The sequence below is a fragment of the Cervus elaphus genome, chromosome 20 (assembly GCF_910594005.1).
Source record: "Cervus elaphus chromosome 20, mCerEla1.1, whole genome shotgun sequence".
NCBI lineage: Eukaryota > Metazoa > Chordata > Mammalia > Artiodactyla > Cervidae > Cervus > Cervus elaphus.
The window spans coordinates 43682148-43707390 of NC_057834.1; the positions used below are offsets into that span (position 1 = coordinate 43682148).

The following is a 25243-nucleotide window of genomic DNA, read 5'->3' on the forward strand; positions in this document are numbered from 1 at the left end:
GAAAAATATATAAGATTATTTCTTATCAAGAAAATCTCTTTAAAAATATGGGATAGTTTAAAGAAAAGTAATAACCTTGGATTTGGAGTTTATAATACATGTGGTGGAGTAAAATGCATGACAATGATAGCATAAAGGCAGGTAATGGAGAAATGTGAAGAGGTGTGATCACTTGAGGGCAAACTGTGGTAAGTTACAGATGTCTGCTCTAAAGCCTAAAGCAGTCACTGAAACAACAGAAGAGTTAAAGCTAATAAGCCAAGGTAGGTTAGAGAATGGAACCATAGGTAAAACCATGTAAACTCTCTTATAGAAGAATTGTCCTTCTGGCACTCTACCCATATGCCTGTGTACAAGAATTACGACTGCAGTACTCTTTGTAATAATAAAAGCACAGAAGCAAATTAATTTCAAAGACTTGCTCCTGCTAAATTACTTCAGCCGTGCTCGACTCTTTTCACACCTATGGATCGTAGTCCACTAAGCTCCTCGGTCAATGGGATTCTGCAGGCAAGAGTACCGGAATGAGTTGCCATTCCCCAAGCCAGGGATCGAACCCGCGTCTCTTAATGTCTCTTGCAGTAGGCAGGCGGGTTCTTTACCACAAGCACCATCTGGGAAGCCCTCAAAAAAACCACACCTTCCCTGACTGGGAATCAAACCTGGGCCACAGCGGTGAAAGTGACAAATCCTAGTCCCCAGACCACCAGGGGACCCTACTGTAAACGGGGGTCAATAAATACTAGTACAAACAATAGATGAAACCTCACTGTTAAAAGGAACTCAGAGGGTAACGATGAGATGTTGACTCTCCTCTCTTTTCGCGAAATCCTGGATTCCAAATGACCTGTTTTCTTCAGGGGCTCTTTTGTCAAAATAAGATCAGCAGTGAACTTGACTTAGGTTCTCCTGTTGTGGACAAGACATCGGCGACAAGAAGGGGAAAAAAGGCGAGGCCTTCTTCCATGTTTACGTAGAAAGGATGAATTAATAACCAGAAATAAGAGCGAACCCCTAAACCATATCCAAAAGCACCGTGGAGGTAGCCGTCCCTGGGTGGGCTCGAACCACCAACCTTTCGGTTAACAGCCGAACGCGCTAACCGATTGCGCCACAGAGACTCAAGGGGTGATAGTTTGCTAAAGTGTATCTGGTCCTTCCATTCCGGGAGCAGCCACTCCCTTTCGCAGGACAGCGGCTCCGGTTCCTAGCCTCAGACAACCGGAGAGGTGGAGTCGATGCAGCGTGTTCGTTCCCGCGGGGAAGCCTGGCGTCAGGCCGACTCGAAAGTAGAAGGGCAGCCGAGCTTCCGCCGCGCCTTGCTCCCCACCCGCAGCAGATGCAGCACCCCGGAGACGCCCCGAGCCTGAGCCGAGGGGGTGCCGAGGGGGTGCCGAGGGAAGCTGACCCCCGCCCCCACCCCCTCGGTGGGCTCTGTGACGGCTCCGCGTTTGCTCCGCGTTCACTCGACCATAGGAGAAGGCAATGGCACCCCACTCCAGTACTCTTGCCTGGCAAATCCCATGGACGCGGGAGCCTGGTAGGCTGCAGTCCATGGGGTCGCTAAGAGTCAGACACGACTGAGCGACTTCACTTTCAGTTTTCAGTTTCATGCATTGGAGAAGGAAATGGCAACCCACTCCAGTGTTCTTACCTGGAGAACTCCCAGGGACGGGGGAGCCTGGTGGGCTGCCGTCTGTGGGGTCGCCCAGAGTCGGACACGACTGAAGCGACTTAGCAGTAGCATACAAGTTTAAAAAGAGGTTTCTCTTAAAATTCTGTGTTGCCATAATGACACCTGGTTCCACCTGAACTTAACCTTTCTCAAACCTTGAACTAACCAATGCATTTTTCTTATGGAAATGTTTGTCTTAAGCTATGTTAATGTACTATGTATTTACCCTAGACTCAGAACCGACTTGACAAACCAGTATGTCATACATTGTTCTCCTAATCTGTGTTAATGAAACTATATATTTGTATGGAAATCTGCCTTTTTCAAGATTCATGCCAGTCGTTTTATGGCTCAGGATGACTCACCTGGTGCCATTCTCTGAGATTTGAGACATTTCCTTTCTTTACTTAGCAGACTGCTAGTAGCTACATACCATCCATCGAAAGACTAGCAGGGGGGTACTCTTTCTGCCCATTTCTGATGTCTATGTCAGAAGCTTTCTCTATCTCTTTTATACTTTAATCAAACTTTATTACCCAAAAGCTCTGAGTGATCAAGCCTCGTCTCTGGGCCTGGATTGAGTTCTCCTCCTCCGGAGGCCAAGAATTCCGGCATCTTTCATGGTTCAGCAACAACCTTTCAATTACACTCGGTACAAATCCAAGTTACAGCAACTAGGCCCCTTAAGAAGCGGTCAGAGAGCAGAGTTTACTCCTGGCCACACAGCGCAATGCCAGGAGAAGAGGAGTAAGTCCCATAGCGCACAAACCTGCCAGTGGCTGGTCAAAGCGAAACCAAGGATGATTGCTTGTCTCACTATTGAGCAAGAAATGTCCCTAAGGGTGAAATACTGTCTCTCAGGGGGCCTTGTCTGAGCTTAGCCACTTTGCTGTTAAAGATAATTCAAATACCAGTGAGGGTTTTTACACTAAATGAGAACAAGTTTGTATAAAATGCAAAGTAGTTGTCATGGTCTACACCAGCTTGTCTTCATTCTCCAGCCACTAATTTTGAACTATATAGTTCATGTAGAGTTTAAAGCACAAATCTTTAAAACACTACTTGTGGAATTTTAGCAAACATAATTGTTAGGGGAAGCACACTGTTTGAAACCTTCCACCCTGGCCAGGCACCATAGTAACTATTTGCATAAGTTGTTTTAGGACTGGAGGTCCTGGTAAGGAACATGGTACTAATAAGCCTCCCCCAACCGGAAGAGTTCAGGAAAGGTCAAAAGGAGACACCACAGGTTGGACCACCTCCCAGAATCCTTCTCTCTAGCATCCATCTTGGCTGAACAAGGCGTGCACCACCAGGAAGGACTCTGAGTCATTATGATTGCCTAAAGACAACCCGGAAACTAATCCCATCACCATAAAACCGAGACTGCGAGCCACGTGGCAGAGCAGTTCTCCTGCGTTCCCTTACCCTACTTCTCTCCGCCCGGGTGCAAAATACAGTTCCAATCCGGGCAGGAAGAGAGTGACTTCTTTGAGTGCAGACGCTGAAAGAAAGAAAGTTTTCCCTGACCAGGAATCGAAATGAATCCTAGCCACTAGACCACCAAGGAGTTGTAGACAAAAGGTTATTTCGCTTCTTCAGGAGAAAGATGAGTGTAAGATGAATCGTCAGAAAGCAGAAAAGGAAACACCTCAGCGTCCTACAGCTGAGTGCCTACACCCCGTGCCTGTCGCCTTTGCCAATGCGAAGGCAAATCTCTGCGGTGGGGGTGGGGGAGAACAACCTGTTTCCGCCCGGTTTCGAACCGGGGACCTTTCGCGTGTGAGGCGAACGTGATAACCACTACACTACGGAAACGGGATACCCTCTAGCACTTAACACTGTATCCATGAAATTCCGTATGCTGCCACCAGCATCCAGACCACCAAATTTTAATACTCAAACAGGAACCTTGAAGCCCCAAGCTCGCTCAGACGCGGAGACAGCGGTTCGTGAAGGCCCTGCTTTAGAGTTCCTCATCTCCCCTCAAGTGAGGACACTGGCCCCCACAGGCTGCATTCGGGGTCCCGCACCCAACGCAGAGTCCTCAGACCCTTAGCTCCGCCCCCGAGCTCAGGGGTCGCCCCAGCCGACTCCCCAGCTCCCGGAAGCCGCAGGAGGCGGGGACAGTGGGTGCGTCCGAGGCCAGGAGACCCCGCAGCCCAGCGGTGCGGACGCCGCCCCTCCCGGGCTGCGGGCCCGCGCCTCGGTGGCCCTGTTCTTGGCGCAGGCGGTCAGCACTCTGGGGTCTCAGGAATGATCGCTGCTTCCAGTCCCCTGGGACCCGCCCTCCCCTCTGCTCCTTTGTGCCCGACTCCTGGGCTCTTTCTCTGCCTGCCAGCTCGCTGCTGCAGTTCCCGGTGTTCTCCTGGCAAAAGGGAGTTTCTTTGGTGTTCTCTAAAATCTCACCCCACCGTCCCTGGATGAGCTCGAACCACCAGCCTTTACGGTTAACAGCTGAACGCGCCAACCGATTGTGCTACGGAGACAGCAGTACCGGCCTTTTCTAGAGTCTTTGGAGTTGACACTTCTTCCTAAGATAAAACCTCTGCCCCCAGGGAAATGGTGCCATTTCCGTGCCCTCTACCGACCACAGATGCCAGAGCCCCCAGAGATACGAGCCAGGGCTCCAATCCTTCGGGCCTGAACGGAAGTTGATCCAAGAACAGCTAACACAAGGTGTGTTCCCATGATGGCTCTTCCCGCTTCCTCGCCTACACCCAGTGAAGGAGAGTTTGCCCACCCTGGCAAAGGCCTCCGGGGCCGCGGTTGTGCTTCGGTTTCCCGTGTCCACCAGGCGGTTTCCATCAGAGTGGGCTTCCCTGGGGCTCAGACGGTAAGAATCCGCCTGCAATGCAGGACACCCGGTTTCAATCCCTGGTTTGGGCCTATCCCCCGGAGGAGGGCATGCAACCCACTCCAGTATTCTTGCCTGGAGAATCCCCATGGACAAGGAGCCTGGCGGGCCAAGACCATGGGGTGGCAAAGAGTCGGACAGGACTTAGCGACTAAGCACAGAGGTCGCCGGGATTGTCGCTCTGTGTCCGCATGCTGTCGGGCACTCTTTGGGATGCTCTAGGAATTGGATGAATACATTGTCGTCTTTAGCCCTTGTCCCATGAAGACGGTTGAGAATGGAAATACAGGAAAGGTTTCGAAGTGAACGGTTCTTTTTTAAAAGCCTTTAACCCAGTTTTTGGATTCCGCAGCATCCAGTCAGTGGGCAACGGAAAGGCCCCCAAAGCAGCGCCAGCTGGGTGGAGCTCCCGCATCCCAGCCTGGGTAGGTTGCGTTCTGTGAGGTCCTCCTGGGAGCGGGAAAGGGTGAAAACCAAGCTGGGACGCGGGTTTGGGAGGAGGGCATTGAGGCCTCCCTGGAGGCTTGGGCAGGAATCCTTAGAGCTGAACATTGCTTCAGCCAGGTAGTAGAGTGGGGAAGGAGGGAAAGGGCTGGTGTAGGCATGAATTAAGGAAGCCTAAGGAGAGGGGAGGAAGGAGAGAATAAAAGAATTTGTGCTTCTACTCTTCCCCCCTCCCTCTCTTGCCTTCTCTCCTCTTCTTGGTCTTCTTCCCATCCCTACAACTGAGAACTCTTGATACACCCACTTTTGAGAAGAGAGACCCATCTATCTGTGCACAAATGCTGGGTTGTAAAAATAGTTCTGTCCTTATGTGGCCTTAGACACACAAAGAAAATGTTTTGGGCCTCCCTTCTTTATGCTTTAAAATGGGAGTTATGAAAGCATTTGTTGTCAGATGTGCCTGGGTTTAGAAACTACTGGATGAATAATGTTATCAGCTGTGAAATCATAAATATTGTTGTCACTATTCTCAGAATTTTTTGACAAACGTTACCTTTATCTATTTCACCTTGAATTAACTTGATACTTCTAGAAATTTCTGTAAACGGAATCAAGACAAAGGCTCCGTGATTGCTCTTGAAGTTTGCTCCGATGTAGCTGGACCACCCTTCATCACCAGTTCTCTGCTTGCAGATCAGGACCAATGTGCAGGCTGGAGGAAATGGGAAGAACACACATCTCCACCCATCCCAGTTCTAACCTCACCTGATTCTGTCCTTGCCCCTTGTGAGAGCCTGGTTCTCCAGGTTTCCTGGCCATTCTGTGATCTCTCAACATACCTCCTATGGATTTCTTTTCTTCCTATATGAGTCAGAGTCCATTTCAGGTCCTTGAACTCATAAACCTTGACTTTGTGTTGTTTGTTACCACTCAGCAGCTTGATTTTCCAAAAAGAAGTTTCATCTTCTCACCCTGGAGCTGTAAACTTCCTCCTCATAACAAGTGCCTCCCCTTTGCCTCCTTCCTCCTTGAGTCAACCTCTCTCCTGTCTCTGGAAACAAATATGTCTCCAGACAACACTAGCCATCTTTTGGACTCTTTTGACCAGCCAAAAAATGGTGCTATTTTTTCTGTTCTGTGTATTGGTTTAGGGAAGAAACAGTTTTAGGATACAATGAAGAAGTAAAGATTGTTATTCTGAGCCCTGAGAGGGTTTATACTTATTATCCATGCAAATGTTTAATGTGGTGGTATTTTGTGTACATAAATACTGTCTGTACTTAAGACAACTTTGTGCATCCTCTATGATTCAGTACTTGATATTTGTACACCTTTTTTAAAACTGCAATTTCTGGATTTGATATGTTAAGAAATGGAAGAGAAACTGACTTGATCGACCTGACCCAAGTGTCTGTGACTGCCTAAGTATCAGAGTCCTGCCTCATGTCCTCCACAACATGTTGATTTTGAGTCACCCCAGGTGAATTTGGGTCTTCCCTAGTGGCTCAGCAGGTAAAGAATCTGCCTACAATGCAAGAGACCCAGGTTAAATCCCTGGGTTGGGAAGATCCCCTGGAAAAGGGATAGGCCACCCATTCCAGGATTCTTGCCTGGAGAATCTCTTGGACAGAGGAACCTGGTCACAAAGTTGAACAAGACTGAGTGAGGTCACAAATTTGAACAAGACTGAGTGAGGTTCACTTCACTTTTAGGTGAGTATAGCTGGTTTGTCTGAGTGATGTAAATGGTTATTTTTACTTATATTGTAAATCTAACAAATATACACTTGTTGTGAGAAAACCTTACCCCTCCCCCAATCAGAAATGTGTGAAGAAAAGGAGAGTTCTCCTGCCTCCCTTCTCACTCCACTGCTGACACACTTCACATGTTACAGATAAGAGGTGGCCTTGTACTATGAGAAACCTAAGGGACCCAAGAAATCCCGCCTCCTGCCCTGACAATCATCTGCCCTCTTAGAGCAATGAGAAAAGGATGAAGACAAGGAAAAGGAAAATAACACTATTATTTGCAGAAATTTTACCTCAAGATGGGACACTCTGCTTAACCAAGGCAGAATATGTGGTTGATGATGGCGAGCTAGGGGGCTCTTCCATGGCACAAAATCCAAAGTGGATTTTACCTCATTTTCTGAGGTGAGAGTGAACTACGCCTATCAACGGAGAGGAGCAGGAAGAAAGCAAAAGGGATGAGCACCTATGCAGGTCAACTGTGTTCAAGTCTTGTCGGGTCCGTAGGAGAACTGCCTTGGGAGTACCAATGGGACATATGGAGGCTGAAGAAGCAGATACCCTTTTCTGGCAGTGGAGAGAAGGTAGCTGCCGAAGAGGTTCCATGATGTAATGGTGAGGACTCTGAATCCAGTGATCCGAGTTCAAATCTCGTGGGACCTTCCTGTTTAATTAAAAGGTTGTCCCTGTGAGTAAATGGTGGCGTGGAGAGGCTGTGATGTCAGCAGCGGGGAATCCCGACAGCTTTCAGGTCGAGGGTTCCAGACCTGAATGAGAAGAACTATGTTTTATTCAAGTTCTCTATTATTCCGAAATTTTATTGACCCTGTCCCAGTTTATTATGATTTCATTCAGAGTTTCTCGCCCTTAAGTCTCCGTTGGACACACAAAGCCGCTGTTCGGTCAAGATTCGAAACTTGACTCCTGGAAATCGCGTCCTTTGGTCCCAAGCGCAGCCCGAAAGAGGATTCCGGCGTTTGAGGAGACCCCAGGTCCTTGACCCACGGCCGCCCGGCCAGGCTGCTGCGGACCAAAGGGGAGACGGGCCGCTCGGAGTCCGCACCCCCGGCCGGGCCCCCTTCGTCCTGCCGAGACTCTGCTCCACCGAGAAGACACCCCACGACGTGAGCGGATGGAAACACGTGTGTCCTCTACTGCTCGGGAGAAAAACACGGATGAGGCCCGTGATGGACCTGAATAGCTAATTAAAGTTTTCCCTTCGCGGTGCTAAGAAGTAAGAAGCATATAATTTGGAACTTTCAGCGGTTACAAGGAAAGATGTGAGGCCGTCGGAAAGATCTGAGGAAGGGCAAAGATCAGGAGAGAACAGAGGATGAGCCAGAAGGGAGAAAGGGACTGGAAGGGAGAGGAGCGGGCGGGTACGCGGCGGGGAGGTCGCTAGGTTGGGGCGACCACAGCGCCTCACTGTGGAGCAGCTCCCACCCTTTACTGAAGTGTCCAGGGACCCTATTCACCCCAAATCGCTAAGCTGCTGGCCTGGCATTTGTTCCGACAAAGTTCCCTTTGCGGGTTCCGTGTGGAGTGGTGAGGTGGGCTATGTAGGTCTGCAGGTGGCGGCTGCCTTGGAGATGACTGGCGGGCAGGGAAACACACACACTCCACTTTCCGCTTTGCTGGCGGGTCTGCAGGGTCCAGCTCCGGAAAATCGGAGCTTAGAGATAAGGAGATATATATAGCCAAACAGTCAATGAAAGTGGTTATCCCTGGAAAAAAGGAACATGGGAAGGGATCAGGAGACTACTGTTTTGGGGCATGTGTAACATTGTATTACAATTACGATTTTTTTCAAAAGTTCATTGCTTGTATTTTGGATTTAAATTTGTATGTAGTCATATGTGGTGTCACTCTAAAAATTCTGGGTCTTGTGTCTTGTGTGGGGGAGTGTTTTCCACTGTAAAACCATGAATTTTTTTTTTTAAGTTCAGCATTCTTGAAGCAAGGAGTTGGACCATTATTGCTCTTTTGTTGAGCTAATCAGATGAGCTGATAAACTCAGCTCCTCCCAGTCCTGGAGACTACTGCTGGTCAAAGAGGACTGCTTTACTCTTCTCTTGCCACCTGAGAAGCTGGGCGGGCCGGGGGGGTGGGGGGAGGGCAGCATGGATTCAAATTGCTGGGAGCCAGCAAGGTGCAGGTGCATGGTGCACCTGGATGCACGCGGCAACAAAGGTTCTCAGGCAGCCGGTGCCCTTCTGGCTGCTCTGGTTCTGAACCCAACGGCAGTAACATCTGGGCAAGAAGAGACCAGTAGGAGAAGGGCAGTATCTCCTTTAAGTCCTGTATGTTCAGCATCCAGCAATGGTCTTGAAGACACACGGTGAAAGAGTGGGAATAGATTAGGGGAAAAGAAGAAATCCTCAGTGATTTCCTTGTCTAAACCACTCCTGAGGACGAAGTGGGTGTAGGCAGGGACCAGGCCCTCCTGGCATTGGTGAAGGTAGGAGGCGTTCCCCTCAGCAGCTGGAGCCAAAGCAGACAATCTTGGCCAAGCAGCCAGTGAGTAAGCAGGCCTTCTTCTTCCCCAACTGGGTAGCACTTGAACTTGCAGCACTGGGACATGTCCCCCTAGGCTTTTGATGGGTTCCAAAGATACAAGAGGTAGTTTTCTTTCTTTTTAATAATTTTTTTCTTCAACTTTATTGAGATATAATTGACATATAACATGTGTGAGTTTAGGGTGTGCAGCACGTTGATTGGATACAGTTATATATGACAAAATGATTCCCACCAGAGCATTAACTGGCACCTCCATCCCATCACATAATTCTCATTTCTTTTTGTGATGAGAACATTTACAATCCAGCCTCTTGCATCTTTCAAATACACATATAATGAAGTGCTTTGACAAAGTTTAGGTAACTTTGATGTTTAGGTAACAAAGTTTAGGTAACAAAGATGTCAGGTAACTGACATCTTAAGATGTGACAAGAATTCCTTGGCAGTCTAGTGGTTAGAATTTGGTGCTTTCATGGCTGTGGGCCAGGGTTTGTGGAACTAAGATCCCACAGTCTGTGTTCAGTCATGCACGCTCAGCCATATCCAACCCTGTGGGATGCCATAAACTGTAGCCCACAAGGCTCCTCTCTTCCTGGGATTTTCCAGGCAGGAATACTGCAGTGGGTTGCCATTTCCTACTCCAACAACAGATAGGTTTCTTCTTAGTGCACTTATTAAGGTTGGTAGTGGCTGGTGGCTAGATGGCACAGCATGCTTTGTTTGCTGATATGACAGACAACCTTTATCATTCACATTTCTCCCCTCTCCCTTCTGATCTCCTTTGTTTGGCTGCACCCATTGGATTCCATGAGCAAGAAAGACCTGGAAATGCTGGTTGCCAGGGTCAGCCTCAAGCACACGGATCAGGGGCGAAAGGTAGACAGGAAGCCAGGAACCAGGAACGGCAGAGAATATTTAGCCCAAATGTAATGAGCCCAACATCTGGGGGGCCTCCTATTAGTCCTAGTGCCACCACTTACTTTCCATTTGACCTTGGGTCAACTCCAGTTTGCTAGGTCAATTTTACAAGTGTCATATGAAAGAAATAATAAGTACTTCATAAAACTGTTGTGTACATTAAATGAGAGAATCAAATAATACAACTGGTAGAGCATATGGCTAATATTAAGTATGTTCCAGGAGGAAACAATCAAAGATAAGCTGGTACTTCAGTCTTTTGTAACATTTGAATACATCTTTTAAACATTTCAATAAATTTGTCTTTATGAATGTAACATCCATTCACAAAATAAATTTGTGAATTTATAAAAAAATTTTAAATGGAATTTATAAATCATATGCCCACAAAAGGAACTTGCTTATTTCAACTTTGTTCATAATAGTCCCCAAATTGAAAACCATTCAAATGTCCATCACCAAGTGAATAGATATAATTGTGATATATTCAGTCAAAGGAATACTACTCTTCAATAAAATGAAACAAATTCCTGATACATGGCAACAATACAGATTAAAACATGACCCTGAGTGATGAAAAGAGTATGTACTCTGTGGATCCACTTATGCAAATTACTAGATGAGGCAAACTAATCCCTAGTGAAAAGAACTAGATCATTGAGTACCTGGGACAGGGAGCAGTAGGGGATTGACTGCAAAGGGGCTCAAGAGGATATTTTGGAGTACTGGAGTTGCTTTTGAACAGAGTAGTGGCTCCATGGGTACATTCAGTTGTCAAAAGTCATCAAACTTGAAATGGATAGATTGTATTATTTTAAAATTAATTCTTAAGAAATTTGATTTTTAAAAAGTAATGAGAAGAATCATTCCAAATTTTAACAACTTAATTCAATTATAATCATTATTATTATTAGCATTAGAGGGTTCTTTTAGAAATATATATCTCTTAAAGTAAACAATTTGACTGAAAGTTCAACAGTTTCTTCATTTTTGTGTTTTTTCATTAAATTTATGCACTGTTAAATTGAAATACTTTAAAATAGGAATAGAACCTATAAGAGCTCAATATAAAAGCATATTTATATATAACCTTCTCTCTGTTGATATACCTAAACGACTCCATCAACATTTACCAGAATTAACAGAAGTTACTTCTGAATTTAAGATGTTTCAAAATTTTACATATTTGTAGTTTGTGCATTATTTGAAATTTTTAAAATAAGCATATATACTTTAGGGGCTTCCCAGGTGATACTAATCATAAAGAACCCACCTGCCAATGCAAGAGACACAAGAGATGTGGGGTCTATCCCTGGTTCAGGAAGATTCCCTGGAGGAGGATATAGCTACCCACTCCATATTCTTGCCTGGAATCCTCTCATGGTCAGAGGAACCTGGCAGGCTACAGTCACTGGGGTTCAAAAGAATCAGACAGGACTGAAATGACTTAGTATGAACCCATGCACTTTGGCTACAACTTAGAATAAAATTTTAAAATAGATTTGAAGGAAAACATGCAAAGATGATAACAGTAGTTCCTTCCAGGAGGTGGGACTATGGATGACTGCTTATTTTCTTCTTTAGATATATTTAATATTTTTAATTTAAAAAATGAATGACCTGGAAGTGAAAGAACAGAAGAACTATGGAAGAGGTTTTGGAAAGGTGAGAGGAAAGGATAAAAGGGAGGGAAAAAATCTAGTTCTTGCAGAAGGTGTGTTTAAGTTGAGGATTCAAGGGGAGCAGCTCTTGGAATAAGAAAGGTGTTTGGGAGGCAAGTGGTTCATGAGAATATTGCAGACAATTTTATTCATGTTATGTGACTCCTCCTTGGTGTTTTGTGAAAGAAATATACAGGCTTAAATTTCTTGCCAAATATTTTTACCATTTGTGTTCCTCTTTGATCAACACCATATCCTGTGGAATCAGGCAGTCTTCCAGTTCAAAACGCTGGTTTCAGATCCCACTCACTGATTGACTAGACAAGTTACTTAACCTTCCATGTCTCAGATTTCTCATATGTGAAATGAGGATGATGATATGATAGAAGCCTGTTGAAAGAATAAAGTGAGTACACCCATGTAAAACTTGTAGACCATGCCTGGGCACATGGCACTTTACATGTCATCATTGAGTGTAAGGTCTTGTATTTTGGCACAACACTGCATAAAGTCTGGGTGTGGTTTTAAGTTACTGATATCTTTCAGTGCCAGTGGAACTTTCAAGAGAGAGTGAAGGAATCCCGTCTGACCAGCAGTAGCCTCCTGGGCTAGGGGGATCTGCCAGTTTACTAATTCATCTGATTAGCTCATCAAAAGGAGAATAGTAGTCCAATTCCTTGCTTCAAAAATACCCCAATTAAAAAAAATTAAGGTTTTACAGTGGAAAACCTTCTTACACATGACACAATACCCAGAATTTTACATAAGATATATATTTATTTATGACTACATAAAAATTTAAAGTTAAAATATAAGCAATGGACCTTACTATGTATATATGTGTATACACACACACATGCACACACACACACACATATGAATGATACCAAGTTACATATGCCCCAAAGAGTAGTCAGCTGATCCCTTCTCATGTTCCCACCCGCACTCCCCCACCAACATAACCACTTTCACTGATTGCTTGGCTATTTATCTCCTTATCTGTAAATAAATATTGACATTGGCACTCAGATTTTCCAGTTTCCCACCCAGACCAGCCTGCAAAGGGGAAAGTGAATTTGTGTGTTTCCTTGCCCACTAGTCATCTCCAAGGTAGCCCATAGGTCTTGCATTCACCTGCAAACCCACACAGTCCACCTCGCCCTTCCTCATGGAACCGGCAAAGGAAAATGCCAGAACAAATGCCAGGTCAGCAGCTTTGCAATTTGGGGTGAACTGGATTCCCGGACACCTCAGTAAAGGGTGGGAACTGCTCCAGAGTGAGGCGCTGCGATGCCCCAACCCAGCGACGGCTCCACCGCGGTACCAGCCCGCTCCTCTCCCTTCCAGCCCCTTTCTCTCTTCTGGCTCATTCTCTGTTCTATCTTACTCTTGTCCTTCCTCGGATGTTTTCGCCGGCCTCACACCTTTCTTTTCCCGAAGTCCAAAGACAGGTAAAGCCTTTGTGTGGGTCACGACAAACTGATCTCTTTCCAGCTGTAGCCACAGGGACCACATGCACTAAACCGCTGCCCAGAAGCACAAATGGTCAGATGAAGGGAGAGCAAACACCAGGAGCCAGTAGCTTCCTTCGAGGGCACCTCGGCTCAAGCTCGGGTCGTCTCTTGGGCGCTGGCATCTGCGGCGGACTTGGAGGAATGCACGGCGGGGGCGCTCAGCTGACCTTCTATCCTAGGAATATCTCGGCTTCCCAACGGCAGCGAGCAGGCTGAGTGGACTCCATCTCTCCCGTTGTCTGGAGAAACGCCACGCTACGGAAGCACTATTAGGCGGAAACTGCATGCTGCGAAACACAGGTGGCTCTGCCTAGGTCCCTAAGTATGCTTGCTTTCTGTGGGAGGCAGGAATAAACTCTCCTCACGTCTCTGTGGCACAATCGGTTAGCGCGCTCGGCTGTTAACCTAAAGGCTGGTGGTTCGAGCCCACTCAGGGACTAGTCTCGCTCTTTTAGAATGTAAATGAGGTACGATTGCTTCTAGTCTGTGCATCCTCTTCCAAGCTCCACTACTACCCTACTCCACTGTGTCTTGTACACACACACACACAGAAGGACGTCCGACCAGATAGTCCCTGATCCTCAGAGAGGATCTCTGCAGGAAAACAGGTTGACTGGGAATCCTCAAATTCATGAAAGAGTAGGCTCATCATCATCATCCTGTAAACTCCTTTTACCAATGAAGTTTCTTCCACTGTTAGTAGTACTCTCTATTTAACTTTTTCCATATATTTTCATGAATAATTTTGTTCCATCCTTTTCCTCCGTTTTTCATTCATTGGATCATAGAAAAAGCAAGAGAAGTCCAGAAAGACATCTATTTCTGTTCTATTGACTCCGCTAAAGCCTTTGTCTGGATCACAAAAAAATGTGGAAAATTCTTCAAGAGATGGGAATAGCAGACCACCTTACCTGCCTTCTGAAAAACCTGTATGCAGGTCAAGGAGAGATGAAACCAGTCAGTCCTAAAGGAAATCAACCCTGAATATTCACTGGAAGGACTAACGGTGAAGCTGAAGTTCCAAGCCTCACTCCACGCGGCAGGCCTCCATTTTGTGTTTAAAATATGAGTTTAAAATGTTATGGGGAAGTGGCATTGTTTCCGCCCGGTTTCGAACCGGGGACCTTTCGCGTGTTAGGCGAACGTGATAACCACTACACTACGGAAACCACTTGGGCAACGGTGCCTGGTGACATATTCAAGAATTGCATGTTTGAACACACCTGACCGTCAAATTTTCAAAGGAAGAGGACTCTAGAAACACAGGCAATCCGTCAAGTAAGGATCTGCAGTTCCTGAAAGGGCCTGATTTAGGGTTCCACGCGTCTTCAGGAGCGAGGGCCCTGTGTGCCAGCTTTGCGCCCAAGCGCAGAGGTCGCCCCCTCTGAGTCCTCAGTTCTCAGGAGCCCTAGCAGCCAGGGGAGTTAGGTGAGTCTGATCCCCAGGCGGCCCGCCGTCCTGCAAGGTGGACGCAGCCCTTCCAGGCTGCAAATGCGCGCTTTAAAGTCTCTTTTCACGGCGCCAGCGGGCAGCGAGCTCGATGCTTTAAATTCCACTGTGAAACGAAAGACGCGCCCTCTCCTCTGACCTGCCCTCCCCTCTGCGCCGACGCGCCTGACCCCTGCGCTCTCTCACAGCCCTTTCGCAGCAGCTCTTCTGTGGCGCCGTCTGGCAATAGGCGGAGGTGGGGAGGGGGTTCCTCAGGAACCGCTGAGGTAATGCAAGACTTGCATCACGTTTTCACGTTTATCAGGAAGCGCAGCAAAGGCTGAGGCTCAGGTCATTTGTTGAGTTCGTTTGCCGACCAGGCCTCGCATAAAGCCGCGGAGAAGCCAGGCGCGGTCCACGCAGATTTGACCGTCTTCATTCCTTCCTCATCAAACTTGAGATTATTCTTGAAGGACAGCTTTGCTTTACATTTTACAATGTCTGAAACATCTTTTGTTTGCCTTTTATAATTTTCCAGTTCAACATTTCATGGAGAATGAATTTTAATAGAGGTATAGGCGGTTTTCTCAGACAGCAGGTGTCTTGAAGGTTTTTCGTGTTCGCCTCACAGCAAGCAGAGTTTCTTTTCGCTGAAAGACTTTAATGCAATGTTCTCTGTGCGTCTGTCTCTGGTTTCCTTTAGATGTAAAGCTTCTCAGGTTTAGGGATGCAAGTGCTATTTTCTCCAGCAGCGTCTTTTCTCCTTTTCTTAGTGCGGTGGTCACTGCGTTTCCTTCCCGTCTGAGATGCCCAGGAAGGCGCACCCAGAGTGCGCACCGGCCCCAGGGCCGCGGGACTCCGGCTGGTTCCGAGTGGACTCCGAGTGCGGTCTGGAGGCCTGAGTCCCCAAAGAGGCGGACTTGAAAATAGCTTTAGATCAGGGCGTTCCATGAGATTTCCCCTAGCTTTCCTCCCCTGCAGGTCCTAGTTTTCAGCTCCCACGTCCAGCCAGAGGAGCGGGTTCGTCGTCTTTCTGTGGCGTCCGGCGTACTGCCGTGCCACTTGGACCGGACGAGGGGTGCGGTGGTCCTCTCTCGGTCAGGGTGGAGGCACAGCGGGCGCCCGAGGGACCACAGACACACAGCGCCCTGCAGCACCAGGGGAAGGGGTGGGGATCCAGAGCCGGCGATCGGAGCGCGCTGAAGGGAGGGATCCATCCATTACACCCTAAGAAATGCCCAGAAGAGAAACGCAGCCCAAGACAAAGCGCAACGCCGGCTGCCTCACGCCTCGATCAGAGGTTCAGCCTCATCCAAGACCGGTCAAGACCGGCCGCGGGTCGTGGGTGAAGACCTGCTATCCAGGGTTGGTGAGAGGTCAAGCTCTCTTTCTGAACCTATTTCCTTGTGAAGCAGGGGCCACTTGGTTCTCAGCCGGTGTCAGTTTACTCCCTGAGCTCTGTCCTGACTCTGGGGCCTCCCCTGATAATCGCAGGAGGACCGACTGCTTTTCCTCCGCGACCAGCTGAACCTGCAGAGCCCGACCGACCCTCTTCACATTTGGGTCTTTGGCTCGAGCCCTGGGGTAGAGTTGAATTCGTTCCCTTTTGCTCTCTGACTCAAATCGGTTTGTTCCCCACGTGAGCCAGGGTGACAGAAAGCTAAGTTTCTTCACAAGGGATGAACTTCTTGGTTTTCAGAGAGCTAATAGGTGTCAGAGATAATAGGTGTCACCAGTAGAGATGATGTAGGGCCCAGATGAAAAGGTGAGGGGATATCAGGAGATAAAAGTATCCTGCAGTCAGCCTTGTCCTGTGCCCTCGTTGGATTCAGACTGTGGCTTGTTCTGCAAGGTGATTCAGAGCAGAGAAAGGAGGAGGGCTGGTTGTAGGGCTCATTGAGCTTTCAGGTGATAAGGAACTCCTCCCAAGTTTCTTCAGTTCAGTTGCTCAGTCCTGTCCGACTATTTGCGAACCCATGGACTGCAGCATTCTAGGCTTCCCTGTCTATCACAAATTCCTGAGTTTGCTCAAACTCATGTTGAAGAATGGAATCGGTAATGCCATCCAACCATCTCATCCTCTGTCATCCCTTTATCCTTCTGCTCGCAAGCTTTCCCAGCATCAGGGTCTTTTCCAAAGAGTCAGCTCTTCACATCACGTGGCCAAAGTATTGGAGCTTCAACTTCAGCACCAGTTCTTCCAATGAATATTCAGGACTGATCTCCTCTATGTTTGACGGCTTTGATCTCCTGGATGTCCAAGGGAGTCTCAAGAGTCTTCTCAAACAGCACAGTTAAAAGCATCAGTTCTTTGGTACTCAGTTTTCTTTATCGTGCAACTCTCACATCCATACATGACTACTGGAAAAACCATAGCTTTGGTTAGACAGACTTTTGTTGGCAAAGTAATGTCTCTGCTTTTTAATATGCTATCTAGGTTGGTCATAGCTTTTCTTCCAAGGAGCAAGCATCTTTTAATTTCATGGCTACAGTCACCATCTGCAGTGATTTTGGAGCCAAAGAAAATAAAGCCTGTCACTGTTTCCAATGTTTCCCCATCTATTTGCCATTAAGTAATGGGAACAGATGCCATGATCTTTGCTTTTTGAATATTGAGTTTTAAGCCAGCTTTTCCACTTTCTTCTTTCACTTTCATCAAGAGACTCTTTACCTCCTCTTTGCTTTCTGCCATAAAGGTGGTGTCACCTATATATCTGAAGTTATTGATATTTCTTCCAGAAATCTTGATTCCAGCCTGTGCTTTATCTAGCCTGGCATTTCACATGATGTACATTGCATAAAAGTTAAATAAGCAGCATTACAATATACAGCCTTGACATACGCATTTTCCAATTTGGAACCAGTCCATTGTTTCATGTCATGTTCTAACTGTTGCTTCTTGACCTGCATACAGATTTCTCAGGAGACGGGTAAGGTGGTCTGGTATTCCCATCTCTTGAAGAATTTTCCATCGTTTGTTATGATCCACACAGTCAAAGGCTTTGGCATAGTCAATAAAGCAGAAGTGGATGTTTTTCTGGAATTTTGCTTTTTCTATGATTCAAAAGATGTTGGCAATTTGATCTCTGGCTCCTCTGCCTTTTCTGAATTCCGCTTGAACATCTGGATGTTCTTGGTTCACATACTGTTGAAGCCGAACTTGGAGAATTTTGAGCATTACTTTGCTAAATATGAGATAAGCGCAATAATGCAGTAGTTTGAACATTCTTTGGTATTGCCTTTCTTTGGGATTGGAATGAAAACTGAGCTTTTCCAGTCCTGTGGCCACTGCTGAGTTTTCCAAATATACTGGCATATGAGTGCAGCACTTTAACAGCATCATCTTTTAGGATTTGAAATAGCTCAGCTGGAATTCCATCATCTCCACTAGTTTTGTTTGTAGTGATGCTTCCCAAGGCCTGCTTGACCTTGAACTCTAGAATGTCTGGTTCTAGGTGAGTGATCACACCATTGTGGTTATCTGTGTCATGAAGATCTTTTTTGCATGGTTCTTCTTGTATTCTTGCCACCTCTTTTTAACATCTTCTGCTTCTGTTAGGTCCATACCATTTCTTTGCTGAAATGTTCCCTTGGTAACTGTAATTTTCTTGAGGAGGTCTCTAGTGTTTCCCATTCTACTGTTTTGCTCTATATCTTTGCATTGATCACTTAGGAAGGCTTTCATATCTCTCCTTGCTATTCTTTGAAACTCTGCATTCAAATGGGTATATCTTTCCTTTTCTCCTTTGCCTTTAGCTTCTCTTCTTTTCTCAGCTACTGGTAAGGCCTCCTCAGACAATCATTTTGCCTTTTTGCATTTCTTTTTCTGCCCCCTGTTTCTTGGGTCAAGGAAAATGTAAGTGCACCTGCTGCCACACCTTCCACCCTGCTTTGTATTTCTTGAATGGGAATGCAAATCTCAGGAAAAGGGAAATTCTGTTTCCTACTGGGACCTTTCACCTGTGAGGTGAACATGATAACCACTACACTATGGAAACAAGGCCTATGTTTTGCTTGATGCTATGTCCATGTAAACCTCTGGTCCTGCCCACATTCTCCTAGTCAACCAGTTTTTCAAACTGAAGAATGAACCTGGACCCACCAGTGATATGTCAGATGAGGAGACTGCAGCTCCCAAGAGCCCCTTGCTCTAGGGCTCCTCCTTTCCTCTTGAAACCAGGACCCTTGGGCCCCCAGAGTCTGGCTTCCAGATCCCACACCCAGTGCAGAGTCTTCAGTCCCACTGCTATGCCCCTGATAGCAGCGGTCAGCCCGGCAGATGCCTCAGCTCCAGGAAGCTATAGGAGTGGGGAAAGTGGGGTTATCTTTGTTTGAACCCAAGGGAGCCTGTCGCCCAACAGTGTAGACCCTGCTCCTCCAGTGCTGTGGACCCACACCTGGGTTGCCCTGTTTATCACTCAGGGAGTCAGTGGCCTCGGCTCTCAGAAATGATCAGAGCTTTGAATTCACTCAGGAGCTATACAATCTGCTCTCCTCATCCTCCACTCTTCTCCCAAGCTTGAAGTTCAGGCACATCAGTGAACTGCTTCTGGTCAGTTACTTGTTCAATTAGCAAGGCCCAGATGCTTTAGGGAGCTGATAGTTGAAAAGCAAACATCAGAGTACTGCAAACCTTTGGGATTCTGCCTTCAAAAAAAAAAAAGGAGGCAGATGAGGAGGCCCCCAGCTGAGACATGGGTTCCCAAATATCACTAAGGACTGTGGATTCAGGAAAGTGGATGGCCTCAATGGATAATGCTATCAGGGAAGGTCCCAGGGTTCCAAGCAAAATTCTGGGTCTTTCCCCTTCCACCCCTGTGACAAGGGTATTTTCCCATCTTACTTGATGCTCTGTTTGCTCAGACCAAACACACTTCTCTTTGACACCAGTCTTTCACACCACACTGCCAACTTGTCAGAAAATCCTGTTTTTCTTTGATTAGTTGCTCATTTTGATGCACATAATCTTTTTCTTGGTCTGATTTCATCCCTCAACTTTCCTCATAAAGGCGTGGAGATGGATTCAATTTGAGATCTAGCTCTTCTGAAAGTTGAGGGTTTGAGAATTTTAACCTCCAGTGTGTGGGCTGAGCCACAGTTGAGACTTCTCTTGGCCAGTCCGGTCAATACTGGCCTCTCTCCGGCCTGTCCTCCAGGGTCAGGGGCAGGACCAGGCAGCCTCAGGCAGCCCCTGTCACCAGGTTGAGAGCCCCACACCTCACGTGGAGCTGGTGGAGAAGCTCCAGAGGGGGCATAAATTCAAATTGCCCAGAGCCAGTGAGGCTCAGGTGAGCAGTGCACCTGGGTTCACGTGGCAACTTTTGGTTCTCAGGCAGCTGGTACCCTCCTGGCCCCTCTGGTTCTGATCCCGTGGCTGGTAATGTCCAGGTAAGAAGAAACCAATAGGAGAAGGGCAGCATCTCCTTTAAAACCTGTACAGTCAGCATCCAACTATGGTCTTGAAGAGATGCAGTGAGAGGTGGGCATAGTTTAGGGGAAAAGAAGAAATCCTCGGTGATTTCCTCATCTAAATGCCTTATGAAGATGAAGTGGGAGCCTGCAGGGATCTGGTCCTCCTGGTGCTGGTGAAGGTGGGTGGAGTTCCCCTCAGCAGCTGGAGCCAAAGCAGACAATCTTGGCCAGGTGGCCAGTAAGTAAGCAGTCCTTCTTCCTCCCTAGCTGAGTAGCACTTGAACTTGCAGCACTGGAACGTGTCCCCCTTGGCTTTTGATGGATTCCAAAGATGTAACAGACAGGTTTCTTTCTTTTTTTAATTATTTTTTTCTCCAGCTTTATTGAGATATAATTGACATATAACACTGTGAGTTTAGGGTGTGCAGCAGGTTGCTTGGCTACAGTTATATATGGCAAAATGATTCCCACCAGAGCATTAACTAGCACCTCCATCCCATCACATAATTCTCATTTCTTTTTTGTAATGAGAACATTTACGATCCAGTCTCTTGCATCTTTCAAATACACATATAATGAAGTGCTTTGACAAAGTTTACACCCAGGTAACTGACATCTTAAGATGTGACGAGAATTTCTTGTCAGTCTAGTGATTAGAACTTGGTGCTTTAACAGCTGTGGGCCAGGGTTTGTGAACCTAAGATCCCACAGCCTGTGTTCAGTCATGCATGCTCAGTCATATCCAACTCTGAGGGACGCCATGGACTGTAGCCCACAAGGCTCCTCTCTTCATGGGATTTTCCAGGCAAGAATACTGCAGTGAGTTGCCATTTCCCTCTGCAATAGCAGATAGGCTTCTTTTTAACAAACTTATTAAGGTGGTGGGACCAGATGCCATGATCTTAGTTTTCTGAATGTTGAGCTTTAAGCCAACTTTTTCACTCTCCTCTTTCACTTTCATCAAGACGCTCTTTAGTTCCTCTTCACTTTCAGCCATGAGAGTAGTGTCATCTCCATATCTGAGGTTATTGATATTTCTCCCAGCAATCTTGATACCAGCTTGTGCTTCTTCCAGCCCAGCGTTTCTCATGATGTACTCTGCATATAAGTTAACTAAGCAGGGTGACAATATACAGCCTTGACATACTTCTTTTCCTATTTGGAACCAATCTGTTGTTCCATGTCCAGTTCTAACTTTTGCTTCCTGACCTGCATACAGGTTTCTAGTTCCCAAATTGAAAACCATTCAAATGTCCATCATGAGGTTAATACATATAATTGTGATATATTCATTCAAAGGAATGATACTCTTCAATAAAATGAAACAAATTTCTGATATATGGCAACAATATGGATTAAAACGTCACCCTGAATGATGAAAAGAGTACATACTCTGTGGACCCATTTGTGTGAATTACTAGATGAGGCAAACTAATCCCTAGTGACAAGAACTAGATCACTGAGTACCTGGGACAGGGACTGGTGGGAGGATTGACTGCAAAGGAGCACAAGAGGATATTTTGGAATACTGGAGATGTTCTTCTACAGGGTAGTGATTCCATGGGTACATTCACTTGTCAAAAGTCATCAAACTTGAAATGGATACATTGCATTGTTTTAAAATTATATCTTAAGAAATTATATTTTTTTAAAGTAATGAGAAAAATTATTCCAAATTTTAATTGCTAGATTAAATTATAATCATTGTTGTTGTTATTATTAGCATTAGAGTTCTTTTAGAAATGTATCTCTCAAGATAAGTTGAAAGTTCAACAGTTTCTTTGTTTTTGTGTTTTTCCATTAAATTTATGCACTATTAAATGGGAATATTTTAAAATAGAGATAGAACCTATAAGAGCTCAAATATAAAAGTTTATTTGTATATATTCTTCTCTCTGTTGATATGTCTAAATGACTCCATCAACATTTACCTACATTAACAAAGTTACTTTTGAATTTAAGATGTTTCAAAATTTTACATATTTGTATTATCTGCATCATTTGAATTTTATAGAATAAACATATATACTTTAGGGGCTTCCCAGGTAATGCTAATGGTAAAGAACCCACCTGCCAATGCAAAAGACACTAGAAATCTGGGCTCGATCCCTGGGGAAACAAGATTCCCTGGAATATTTCACTCCAAAATTCTTGCCTGGAGAATCCCATGGACAGAGGAGCCTAGTGGACAACAGCCCATAAGGGTCCAGAAGTGTCAGACAGGACTGAAGTGACTTAGCATGCACCCACGCACTTTTTGCCAAAACTTGGAAATTTAAAAATAAATTTGAAGGAACATATGTAAAGATGTTAACAGTAGTTCATTCCAGGAGGTGGGACTATGGATGATGGCTTATTTTCTTCTTTATATGTATTTAACATTTTTAGACTTAAAAAATGAATGACCTGCATATGGTGACTGCAGCCATCAAATCAAAAGACTCTTGGTCCTTGGAAGAAAAGCTATGATCAACCTAGACTGCATATTTGAAAGCAGAGATATTACTTTGCCAACAAATGTCCATCTAGTCAAAGCTATGGTTTTTCTGGTAGTCATGTATGGATGTGAGAGTTGGACTATAAAGAAGGCTGAGCACCAAAGAACTGATGCTTTTGAGCTGTGGTGTTGGAGAAGGCTCTTGAGAGTTCCCTGGACAGCAAGGTGATTAAACCAGTCAATCCTAAAGGAAATCAGTCCTGAATATTCATTGGAAGGACTGATACTGAGACTGAAGCTCCAATACTTTAGCCACCTGATGGGAAGAACTGACTCATTGGAGAAGACCCTGATGCTGGGAAAGATTGAAGGCAGGAGGAGAAGGGGAAAACTGAGGATGAGATGGTTGGATGGCATCACCAATTCAATGGACATGAGTTTGAGCAAGCTCTGCGAGACGGTGATAGACAGGGAAGCCTGGTGTGCTGCAGTCCATGGGGCCGCAAAGAGTCGGGCATGACTGAGTGACTTAACAAACAAAGACAATTCTGTCACTGAATCCTTCTTTAACCACTGAAGGTTCCCAAATATAAGAATCTGAGAAGTGCTCCTTAGCAACCGGGAGGGAACACTTTAATTAGCTAAAGTCCATCACGGTTCTCATCCATTTTTTTCTCCCAAGCAGTAGAGGACACAATTGTTTTGATCCGCTCACGTCGTGGGAAGTCTTCTCGATGGAGCAGAGTCACTGCAGGATGAAGGACCTGGCCCTGCTCCGGACTCCCAGTGGTTCGTCTCCCCTTTGGCCCCAGAGCAGCCTGGCCCAGCGGCTGTGTGTCAGGGACCTGGGGTCTCCTCAGATGCCAAAATCTGCAACCCATGCTCCTTTTTTGGGCTGAGCTGGGACCAATGGACGAGATATCCAAGAGTCAAGGTTCAAGTATCGGCCGAACAGCGGCTTTGCATGCTCAGCAGAGACTTAGGAGCAAGAAACTCTGAATAAAATCATAATAAACTGGGATAGGGTCAACTAATATTCAGAATAGTAGACAACCTGAATAAAACATAGTTCTTCCCAGTCAGGTCTGGAACCCTGTACTGGAAAGCTGCCATCCTGGCTAATCAGCGACATCACAGTCCCTCCCCGCCACCATTTACTTACTGGGACAACCGTGCAGTTACAAGGCATGTGGTGTGAAGCCCCCCCCGGGGGCCGGACTCAGGGGTCGCAGCCTCTCCCTTTTGCCCCCAAGACCCTGGGTAACCTGACGAGGGCGTGGCACTGGCTGGGTCGCTGCTCCCCTGGGCGGGGGATGGAGGGGAGGGCAGGGGCCAGGCCTCCGATGGCCAGGGATGTGCAGAGCCGCCTGGGTCCAGCGAGGACACCCTGGGTCAGTTCCACACTTGTCCACCGGGTCCATGTGAACCACGCCACTGGGGGACATGGGAGCTGGAAGACAGGTCCTATTAGGGGAGTAAAAAGTGTCCTAGTTCTAATTAACCAGAAAGGTCCCACTCAGTTTTCAGATTACTGGATTCAGAGTTCAGAGTGCTCACCATTACACCATGGAATCCCTTTGAAAGATACCTGCTCTTTCTCACCAGAAATGGATAAGGGCTTCTTTAGGCTCCATATGTCTGGCTGGTAATCCCAAGGCAGTTCTTCTAGGGACCCGACCTGACTTGTACACTGTTGACTAGTGCAGGTGTTCATCCCCTTTGCGTTCTTTCTGCTCCTCTCCTTTGATTGACTTCTCTCACTTCACTTCTTTTACCTCAGAAAATGAGGTAAAGTCCACTTTGGGTTTCAGCCATGGAAAAACCCCTGAAATCTCCATTGTCAACCATGTATTCTGCCTCCGTTTGCCAGTGTCCCATCCTGAGGTGAAATTTCTCCAAATGAGAGTGCTGTTTTCCTTTCCTTTGCTTTCACCCTTTCACCATAGCCCAGAGAGGGCAGATGGTTGTCAGGAGGTGAGATTTCCCTTGCTCACATAGCATGGATTACCTCCAAAGCCACAACCATCTCCTATGTGTAATATATAAATGGTGTCAGCAGTCCAGTGAGAGTGGAGCTGGAAAATTCTATTCTTCTTCACACTTCTGATGGGGGGATAGTCTTTTTTTTTTTTTACAAGTGTATATTTGTTAAATTTACAAGATAAGTAAAAATGAACAAAACACTCAGACAAATCAGGCCAAACTCACCTGGGGTGACTCAAATCAACTACATGCCACAGGGGCCACAGGCAGGGCTCTGACATTTAGGCAGTCACACATTTTTTGTCAGATTGGTCAAGTCAATTTCATTCCAATTAACATATAAAGATCCAGAAACTTCACAATTTTTTTAAAAAGCACACAAAATCAAGGTACCCAAGAGCACTGATTGCTGGATCATAGAAGGTATGTATCTAAGTTGTCTTACAGTGTAGACAGTATTATGTACACAAAATACTATTACACTAAATATTTACATAAATAATAAGTATAAATCCACATTATGGCTCAGAGTGATAGTCTTTCCTTCTGCATTTTTACCCAATGTCATTTCTTCCCTTATCCAATACACAAAACAGAAAAAGTAGCATCTGTTTTTGATGGCCAAAAACAGGGTCAGAAAGAAGCCCAG

The 25243-nt window shown here is 46.1% G+C and overlaps 4 non-coding genes across 4 annotated transcripts; 1 reads left to right on the top strand and 3 right to left on the bottom strand.

Moving 5' to 3' along the window:
* Positions 1-1047: 1047 nt before the first annotated feature.
* On the bottom strand, positions 1048-1121 carry TRNAN-GUU. Its single transcript has one exon. It is a non-coding gene; the product is annotated as a tRNA-Asn (tRNA).
* A 2299-nt stretch (positions 1122-3420) lies between these two features.
* Positions 3421-3493, bottom strand: TRNAV-CAC. Its single transcript has one exon. It is a non-coding gene; the product is annotated as a tRNA-Val (tRNA).
* A 10206-nt stretch (positions 3494-13699) lies between these two features.
* On the top strand, positions 13700-13773 carry TRNAN-GUU. The gene has a single exon. It is a non-coding gene; the product is annotated as a tRNA-Asn (tRNA).
* A 657-nt stretch (positions 13774-14430) lies between these two features.
* TRNAV-AAC lies at positions 14431-14503 on the bottom strand. Its single transcript has one exon. It is a non-coding gene; the product is annotated as a tRNA-Val (tRNA).
* Between the last annotated feature and the right edge of the window lie 10740 nt (positions 14504-25243).